At 41.0% G+C, this 9,901-nt stretch overlaps 1 long non-coding RNA gene across 1 annotated transcript; it reads right to left on the bottom strand.

Annotated features, from left to right (window-relative positions):
* Positions 1 to 498: 498 nt before the first annotated feature.
* Positions 499 to 7,822, bottom strand: LOC134478215 (uncharacterized). Its single transcript, XR_010050702.1, has 3 exons — positions 7,633 to 7,822; positions 1,112 to 1,349; positions 499 to 639 (listed from the first exon to the last, which is right to left on the bottom strand). It is a non-coding gene; the product is annotated as an uncharacterized LOC134478215 (long non-coding RNA).
* Positions 7,823 to 9,901: the final 2,079 nt, after the last annotated feature.

Below are 9,901 nucleotides of genomic sequence, written 5' to 3' on the forward strand. Positions count from 1 at the left end.
ACATACAATAATTAGCAAAGTGGCAAAAAAGAATAGGCAGGATTCCAGGGTGATCAGATATAGAAGGTATAAAAAATGGAAGTTCTGTTTTGAAAGGAGCCAAGTGACCTCCACAATCTGTGTAAGTCTTGGCCGTACTGTAAACTGATTAAGGACCAACTAAGACACCTGTGCCATCCCAGAAGCCTTGTCACTAGGTAGTAACTGAAAACTATGTGATATGACTTCGAAAAACCCCCAAAATAACTTCCTGCTGGCCCAGACATATGGGAACATGAGATAGAAATTGAGTTAAATAGTAACAGTCCTATTTCATAACTCTTTTTGGCTATTATTAGGGAATTAAAGGATAGTATCTAAGCATCAAAGGAAAGAGCAGGGAGGGCTGGGGATATGGCTCAGCCTCACAGCACCTATCTGGCAAGGTGAGGTTGTGAATTCAAGTCCTGACGCCAGTAAATAAATAAATAAATAAAGGAAAGAGCAGCGATTCAGGCATGAGAGAGGACAGAGAACTTTTACTGCAGATACATTTTTTTCATCCAAGTAGCCATTGAGTAATATGTAGAGCAGCGGTGGTGAACTTACATCACATGTGCCACAGTGGACTGTTGGTCTTGGAAGCTCTTAGGGGAAAATCTGGTGGGAGGGGAGATAGGGAACCATTTTGAAAACCTCCTTCGTGTAACTCCTTGTATTAGGTTGAAAAAACATCAATTGTTTTATATGAAGAAAAAATCCTACAGGGTGTAGTTGTGCAGGGAGAGACAGAACGATGAGCGTATTTAACTTTTATACAAATCAACCTTTCCTCCATCCTTTAGAAACAATGCCTTATACTTTCTTTGATTATATCCTAAAACTCCCTACCTCCATTTCCCCCCTCCTTCCCCTCCCTCCCTTTCCTTCCTTCCTTCCTTCCTTCCTTCCTTCCTTCCTTCCTTCCTCCCTTCCCTTTTGTAGAGCTGACTATCAAACCCAGGGCCTTGCACATCTCAGGCAAGAACTCTACCACTGACCTACACCACCAGCCCAACCCTGCACTTCCTCATTAAGTGAACGCTAACATTTACATTTTCCCACTGAGTCTAGCCTTGCTCTTCTTATTTACTTTAAAGGAGATCGGTGGTTGTTGTAACTTCTGAAAAAGAACACGGTGCTCTGGGTAACATCCCAAAAGGCGGGATAAGCAAGAAGAGGCGAAGCAGCTGCTGGAAGGGGCTGTTGTCCTCTGTAGTGTGGAATGTGGAACATCCTTATCAGAAGATCATAGTTGAGGAGTTCAGGGCCCTGGGCATTTGTTAAGGCATTTGCCTAGCACACTCTGAGGCTGAGTTTGATCTGCAGCACTGCGAAAAGAAAAATAGAAAAAAATTTAGATTTGGGAGCCATCTGATGTGTGTTTGTTTTTTGTTTGTTTGTTTGTTCATTATTGCCATGCTGGGGACTGAGCCCAGGTCCTGGACATGCTAAGCAAATGCTGTAACACCGAGGTAATTCCCTTTCCTGGGACTATTTGTTTTATATTATAAAAACTCAGTAAGTTAACCAGGCTAGATATGGTCTTTTGCATTCATTTTTACCACTTTCTATAGTTACCTCATATTTACTCCGTATCATTGCAGGAATTAGAAAGCCCAAAACTGTATTTCCTGTTTTTTATCATCCATAAAACTCAATACCACATGAACTGTAAATCTAAATGTGAGCAACAGTTTCCCAACAAAGCACAGAATACTCTTATAATCTTGGAATTGGCAAAGATTCTTAAACTAGAAATACACAAAATAAATGAAGCATAAGGGAAAACATCTGATAAACTGAACTACATAAAAGAAAGAAAAAACAAGCCACAGAGTGGCAAAGATATTCTCAACACTACGTCTAACAAAGGACTCTTATCTAAGATAAACAACTATAAAGACCAAGAAAAAGTCAGACAAGTCAGTAGAAAATCAGGGGGAAGACGGAACAGGCATTCAGGGAAAACATTATTCAAATGGCCAAGAAGCATAGGAAAAGTGCTCATTATGCCAGGAAAATGAGAACTAAAACCATAACTTTAATTAAACACATCGGATTAGTCTTGCAAATGAATGACTAAAATCTAAAAGACAGAAAATACTAGAGGGGGCGGCCAGGGATTTAGCCAGGGGCTCAAGTGCTTGCCTGGTAGGTCATGAATTCGATCTCCAATACCAAAAAAAAAAAAAAAAAAAAAAAAAAAGAAAAGAAAAAAGGAAAAATACTAAGGGTTTTTTGGTTGAACCCAAGACCTCATACTGAGCTACATCCTCAACCTCCAGCCTTTTAAAACTTTCAACTTAAGACAGGGTTTTGCTAAATTGCCCAGGCTGGCCTGGAATTTGTAATCTTCCTGCTTCTGTTTCCTGGATAATTGGGATTACAGACTTAGAAAAGAGCATGACAGACTGGGATGGTTCTGGTACGCTAATATTTTCTTTTGAGTTAGATGCTGGCTAAATAAATGTGTGCTCTCTTTCACCAAGTTCTATGACGATGAGTTGTACATTCTTCTGTAATGTTATCCTTCAGGGAAGTGACTTCTAGTTAACAACAGCTATAGTTCTTATGTTGACCTGCTAGTGGAATTCTGCACAGAATTCAGATTTTTGCCAACTAGTTGTAACGACATAGAATCTGGAAGCTGTTTTCCCCGGGTAGTTTTCATTTGGCCTTTGATGTACATGCCAAAATGTAAATGTGATTTACAGTGATCAGACTTCTGTGTTCACCAACTCTCCTGGTGAGAAGTGACGATGGCAGGGTCTCTAGAGCTTCCTGACTGCTAGGTGGTGGCTGTGTAACCCGATCAGACAGCCTACAGGCAGCTTTTAGATTCTGTTTTTCTGGCCCTTCTAATAATTGTGTAAGCATGCGATCCCTATTCTGTACCAAGAATGGAGTTTGCTTCAAATCTTGATAGGTCAACTAATAACACAATCAAAAGGCAACCAAGCAGTACACTTATGGATGATCTTAAGAATCTTTGGAAAAGGAAATTGCTGTTGCAATTTGCCATTGCCTAGAATCATCATTGTCATGAGACCCTTTAACCTAGATCTATTCTGACATTGTAAAGCCATCGACATCGGGACATGCTGGTTTCTGCTGCTACTCTATAACGATTCTCGAAATATCCTTTGTCTTCTCTTCACAATGGTGCCAATGCGTTTCACTGTTCTTCACATGCTCTTTCGCTCTTCCAAGTTGTGGATATTTGAATAAAGAACTTGTATAAAGGCTCTATCCTGGCAGGATTAGCTGTTCCTTTCTTTTGGTTATACTACCAAGTTCACACTTGCTTATCGTACCAAAGCCCTACGCTGCTGACTCAAGTTTAGCTGATGATCCTGACCCAGTAACTTGTTATTATTAGCCAAGATTTCCCATGGATTGAGGTAGATCTGTAGAGGATTGAAAAATAAAACATGTCAGCCATAAGAATTTTTACCTGGTTCCCCAATATAGAATACTACCTAAAATAACAGATTTAAACCATGAAGCTCAGAAGCCAGGAGAATATCTACTTAATAGGCAAAGAGGAGTCACTGAATTGTGGAAGCAGTCAGTCAGAATGGACCTTAGGCATGGTCTCTGGTTACCAGGAACCTGAGCCCAGGTTTGTAGCCAGGCACCCAGTCAGGGCCAAATACCTCCAAGTCTGCAAGCTCTTCTTTCTCCAGAAGGCACTCGGGTGGCAGCAGCAGCACTGCCAAAGAGCTTGTTTGTATTACACAGTCACAGGCTCCAACACTCATCAAATCAGACTCTGCATTTTAACGAGATCCCTCAGTGATTTGCAGGCATGTAAAAATTTGAGGACCACAGGCAAAAGTACCATGGGTGCTTGTTTCATCAGTTAAAAGCCTTGCCTAAAATATAGTTTGTAGAAACCTGATCTCTTTTAGGTAGGGCCTATATTATTATAGGTCCCAAAATAACAGATTATTTCAATAGTGGGATGAAAGAAAAAAGAAAAATTCCCTCTAATGATCTCTGGAAGAAGAACATCTATTTGAGCTGTGCTAGTTTTTAATGTACCCATTCAGATTTTAATCCACTAGAAAAATAAAGAGCCTATTTGGTAGTAGCATGTCCTTTAAAAATAAGTGCAGTAGAATTTAAAGTATTTAAATGGGTATTTAATTATGAAGTCTTCAGTGATTTAGTTTTCAATTACACAAAGGTAATTACCCTAGAATCTACCTCGGTCGCCCTTCCGTGAGAAAGTGCCGGCGTGTTGTAATAAGCTAATGCTTTCAGGCAATGACTGATCGCCACTCCTTTTTGGCCAGGACTCAGATTCATTTGCTTTAAGCAGTTTAGGTTGTATGCCAGGAATGTAAATGACAGAAACGCCTTTCCTTACCCTTCTCCTTACAAATGAAGTCACACTGCTGTTCAGGGTGCTGGTGACGCTGGGGGCCCAAGCTCTTACACTGGGAAGGACTCACCCGGCAGAGGGCTTAGGCCCCTGAGGGAAAGACTGGACCTTAGGGAAGGACAGTGTCACAAATGGGTTCTTCCCAGCCTACAGGTTCCTAAAACTTGCATACTGAGAGGGCTTCTGGGGTGCTGTCTTTTAGTATAGGCGGTTTTTAGATGAATAAGTTTGAAGATTTTGAACAGACCAAAAATGGACTTTGCAACATGTAAAGAGATAGTACTGCAAAGATAACAAGTTTTAAGGGCACCTTTCTCCATTCCCACTCACAGAATCAATTTATACTAGATTTAAACTATGCTCTTGAACAATTTAGATGTCCATTTGCCCCAGTGCTCACTGGTGAAAGTACACAGGTGATAACATACGGTCAATAACTCTCCTATCTCACCTGTCAGGGAGAATAAATAAATTGATAAAGTGCTGTTTTTATTGGAGAGTTAATAACTTACCCTCAAGTAGACTTTAATTGCTGGACCTTGCTAACAAGTGACTTATGAATTAATTACCTTAAGTCACTGCCAACTTTAATCCCTGCATAAGTTTGAAGGTGAACTTCACAGCACTCAAACACAAAATAAATGGTAATGGCACAAATGACAGGACACAACTATTATTCGTCAGTGCAAATCGGAACAAAATACAGTAAGTAGCAATATGGGTCTAGCATTAGAATCCACTAGGGTTTACAAAAGCCATCTCAATCCCAAACATGTTCCTATCTGGGCTGGAAATGAAGCTCCTTAACATGCTCAAGCCCTGGGTTTGAGTCCAGTACCTCAGGGTCAAAAATGTGTCTTTATTCCACGCCTGATCTTATTTGAGGAAACAGCTTATACCTCCTTTGTGAGATTAGAGTCCTAAGTTTGCCTTCTTGCCACAAGTGGAAGTACAGTAAATAGATATTTCAGCCAAGAAATACATTTTGGGCCCCAAAACTAGAGAGATGGTGATTCCCAAGAATTTTATAAAAAGTTAATAGTGGGGCTAAGAGGTTTAGCCTGAGAGGTAGCGTGCAGACTTCGAGCCTAGTTTCATCCCTAGTGCCTGCGTGTGTACAAAAAAAGGACGCTTACAGCACAAGAAAACAGGAGTATTGGACGCAAAAAGGAGAAATCTGAATATTTCAGAAATTAGGAAACTGCCTTCAGATCCCAGGTTATGTTTCTGTTTCCCTTATACAACACTTCTGAAAGGAAAGAATATTTTCAGGTGCAAATAGGGTACAGTACACTGCTCCTGGGAAAGAATCACTAACGCAGCTTCTATACTGCACTTTTTGACTTAAAAGGATCATAATTACCTGAGAATCTATAACTTATTCCTTTTTTTTGTTTTAAACTTATTCGTTTTGTTTTTTTTTTTTTTTTTTTGGTCGTTGTTGTTGTTTTAGGGCTGGTAATAGAGCTCTGGGCCCTGTGCTTGTTACACAAGTGCTTTACCACTGAGTTGTATACTGCCCTCAGGCCTAACTTACTCCTTAGAATAGAAATCATAGAAGTGCTTTTAAAAAATATTTATACACTCTCACATCTAGTTCTGATGGTCAGCTTGAGAGATCTGGCCTGCAGCAGAGGTATCTGTCTTCTCCAAGGTTGCAAGGTATCTATCTAGTCTTCTACACTGCTTTAAGCAGTTTAGGTTGTATGCCAGGAATGTAAATGACTGAAACGGCTTTCCTTACCCTTCTTACAAATGAAGTCACACTGCTGTTCAGGGTGCTGGTGACCCTTGGGACCCTAAGGTCCCATCTTTCTCTCAGGGTTCGAGGGCCTAGCCCTATCTGACTGCCTATAATACTTCTATCCAACTCAGCTGCCTATAGCAAACTGACTACTAATTAACCAGGGTGCCAAAATAACTCAGTGAGTAAAGATTAGTCTTTTCAACAAATGAGTCTGAATCAACTGGATATTACATGCCAAAGAATGAGTTTAGACCTTCACTTAACACCAAATACAAACACTAACACAAAGTGAATCAAAACCCTGAATGCAACAGCTCAAGTGATAACCATATAGAAGAAAATAGGATAAATCCTTATCAACTTGGGTCAGGCAATGATTTCTTAGAACACCCAGAGCACAAGAAACAAAAGCATAAAGTTGACTTCATCAATAAAATTTACGTTTCAAAGGACAGCAGCAAGAAACCTGTAGAAAGGGAGAAAATATTTGCGAATCATGTATTTAGATTTGGAGTTCATTTTGTTTTGTTTGAATCAAGATCTCACTTTGTAGTTCAGGCTGGCCTTGAACTTCCTTAGGTAGCCCAGACTGGCCTCAAACTTGTGAGGATCCTCCCGTCTCAGCCTCCCAAGGGGAGAGATTACAGGCATGTGCCCACCATGCCCAACTCAAATCATACATTTGATATGGAATTTTTATCCAGCATACATAAAGAACTCTTACTACTAACTAATGAAAGGTCAGCCCAATTTAAAAATGGGCAAAGGGGGCCAGGCATTTGGCTTAGTGGCATAAGCGCCTGCCTGGCAAGCATGAGATCCTGAGTTCAATCCCCAGCACCAAAAAAAAAAAAAAAAAAAAAAAAAAAGGCAGAGGATCTGAATAGATATTTGCATAAATAAGACACATGGTGAACTTTTTAAAAAGCCAAATCTCCAAAAAGCTTAAATTCAGAATGGAGCCTGTTGTCCATTTGCTGATGGGGGAGTGAAACATACTGTTTCTGGAATATCCCCAAACTAAACTCTGAGGCACTTGTCCGGGCATGTTCGTGTTTCGGCTGCCAAATAAACAGCCTTAGGAAAGTCCTGCTCCGCTCCGGACCTGACGACCTGACCGAAGAGCGGGGATCGGCAATCGGCTCCCCAGGCCTGGGGCCTCCCGCCCGCTGGCGTCACCGTTGTGCTCCCGGGAGGGCGGAGTCGCGCGGCCCTGCGGGAACCCCTCCGGGAAGGCAGTCCCTGTCTTTGTTCCTTGGAGCACGCTTTCATTTTGGGCCCAAATCTGAGACTCTGTCTTGGGACCCCCCTCCCCCCCCATAAAACTACCTTTTCTTTTTGGTTTTGAGTACCTTCTTACTGAAATTTTGGTTGGCAATGCTGCAGGCCCGTAGGTACAGGGACATAAATGCTTACAATGATTAATCTTCAGGAAAATGCAAATCCAAACCACAGTGAGAAACCACTTCTTACATACTGTGCTAGGAAGGTCAGATTCAAGCAGACCGGTGCTAACGTGTTGGCCAGGGTGTGGAGACATTGAAACGATCACACGGTGCTGATGGGAATGAAAACTGGTGCAGTGCTATGAAAAACAGTCCGGTGCCTTGTGAGGATTGCAATGATGCTACTGGATGCACCAGCCACTCCTCTCTGGTATATAATGCGGAGAAGTAAAAACACATCCACACAGAGAGAGAGTCTGTGTAAGGCCAGGCCTGGTGGTGCATGCCTACAATCCTGGCTCTTGAGGGGCTGAGACAGGAGGGTTGCTGTGAGTTTGAGGCTAGTCTGGGCTATTTGGTGAATTCAAAGCCAGCTTGAACTGCGTGGTAAGACCCTGACTCAACAAAACAAAGAAAACAAAATAAAACTCTATGTAAATGTTCACAGAAATATTATTCAGACATCTAAAAAATAAAAATCGCCCAAATGTCTGTCAACTGATTAACAAAGAAGTAAAATATATTATTTCCATATAACGGCATATTATTTAGCAATAAAAAGGAAATATAGATTCTTGCTACAATAAGGACCTTGAAAACATTATGCCAAGTGAAAGAAGCATCACACATTGTATGATTTCATTTACTTGTAATGTCCAGAAAGTAGGCAAATACATATAGATGGAAGCTAGATTAGTGGTTGCCTGGTGATATGGTAGGGCATTGGGTTAACTTTGGGAGAGGATGTTGTCAGTGGGTATAGAGTTTCTTTTGGGTGCAATGAAAATTCTCTAAAATGGATTCAATATGATGATTATATATATCTGTAAATATTCTAAAAGCGACTGAATTTTATACTTTGGATAAATTCAATGGTACATGAAATATATGTGTGTGTGTGTGTGTGTGTATATATATATATATATATATATTTTTTTTTTTTTTTTTTTTTTTTTTTTTTAGAAAGCAGACGAGACATGTCATATCCACGTAGAAGCATTTAAGATCCAGCACCTAATTCTCGATGCTTTCCTTTTCTTTGCCAAGGCAATTACAGATAGGAAGCTGCCTTAAAGTCAAAACGCAGAAATACTATCAACATAAGGAAGGAAACTGGTCTGGAGAGGCATCTAGGACTCATTAACGATTCTAAATAAATGAGAGATAAAATCTCCAGTGTTTAAAGAACCCCCCCCCAAAAATCCCCAAATGAAACCAAAACACACACATACACACTTCATTCAAATTTTAGTGTTGAACAAGGCTTTAGAAATACCTCTCCTAGTCCAGAGTGTCTCGGCCCCTTGGAGTTAATGCCGTTTAAGGTTGGATTATGTTGGCTGCAGGGGGCTGTGCTAGGCACTGTAGAATGCTTAGCTGCTGATCCTTAGCAAAGTGCGTGCCCCGGGCCTTTTTAAGAGCCTCACATTTAAATGTTAGGATCTGGTCGAGCCTAACATTTCCTCTGCCCATGTTGTAGAAGACTAAGGTTTAGCAAGTTTGGAAAACAGTAAGTTAAATAAGTTGTCTCTCTCCTCTCCCCACTCACCTTTTACAGCAATAAAAGCTATGGACACAAAAGTAAGACGTCCTTGCCTTGTGTCACTCAACCAATTATAGCTTTGAGGCAAGAACTTTGGTCTTCTCAAGCTCAGGTAAGTGTTTTTTCATTCTTTAGAACCTGAGCCTCCTTCTTCTCAATTGGCTGTCACCCAGATAAAGAAGAGCTGTTGGCAGATTCTGCTGAAGGATCCTGGTTTAGTGTTCCCACAAGGATCTCCTCCATTTTGAGATTTAGATGTAGAGGGGCGGGGCGGGGAGGGGGCTGTGAGGTGATTCAAGGGGCCCTCCCATTTTTTTTGCCCCGGGATTCAAACTCAGGACTTCATGCTTGCCAGGCAGGCGCTGCACTGCTGAGCTATATTCGCGCCGCCTCTCCTACTCTAACCTAGGTTAGTGACACCAAGTTTGAGGAGCAATGGGATAATGTCACAAAAGCATCTTTAGTTTCACCTAATTGTACTCCTTCAGCTCTAACAGTGGAGGTGGAAGATCTACTCCATGAATCTACAAGCCAGCCCCCAAACACGGCACTGATTAGATTGCATCAGTGAGCATCAGGAAGTTATGGGAAAAATGTTATAAATGGTCCTCAAGATGGGAAAGAGGTATGTTCTGATGTTTGTTCGGCTGTGGGGCTTGTACTCAAGGTTCATATGAATCTTGAATGTCACAGAAAATAAAAACATGTTTTTAAAAAAATTGAATCTTGAGCCAGGGGTTTAGCTTGAAGCGTAATGT

Source organism: Cavia porcellus, unplaced genomic scaffold (assembly GCF_034190915.1).
Source record: "Cavia porcellus strain 051 isolate PalLab524CR breed Dunkin Hartley unplaced genomic scaffold, mCavPor4.1 scaffold_12, whole genome shotgun sequence".
NCBI classification, from domain to species: Eukaryota; Metazoa; Chordata; class Mammalia; order Rodentia; family Caviidae; genus Cavia; species Cavia porcellus.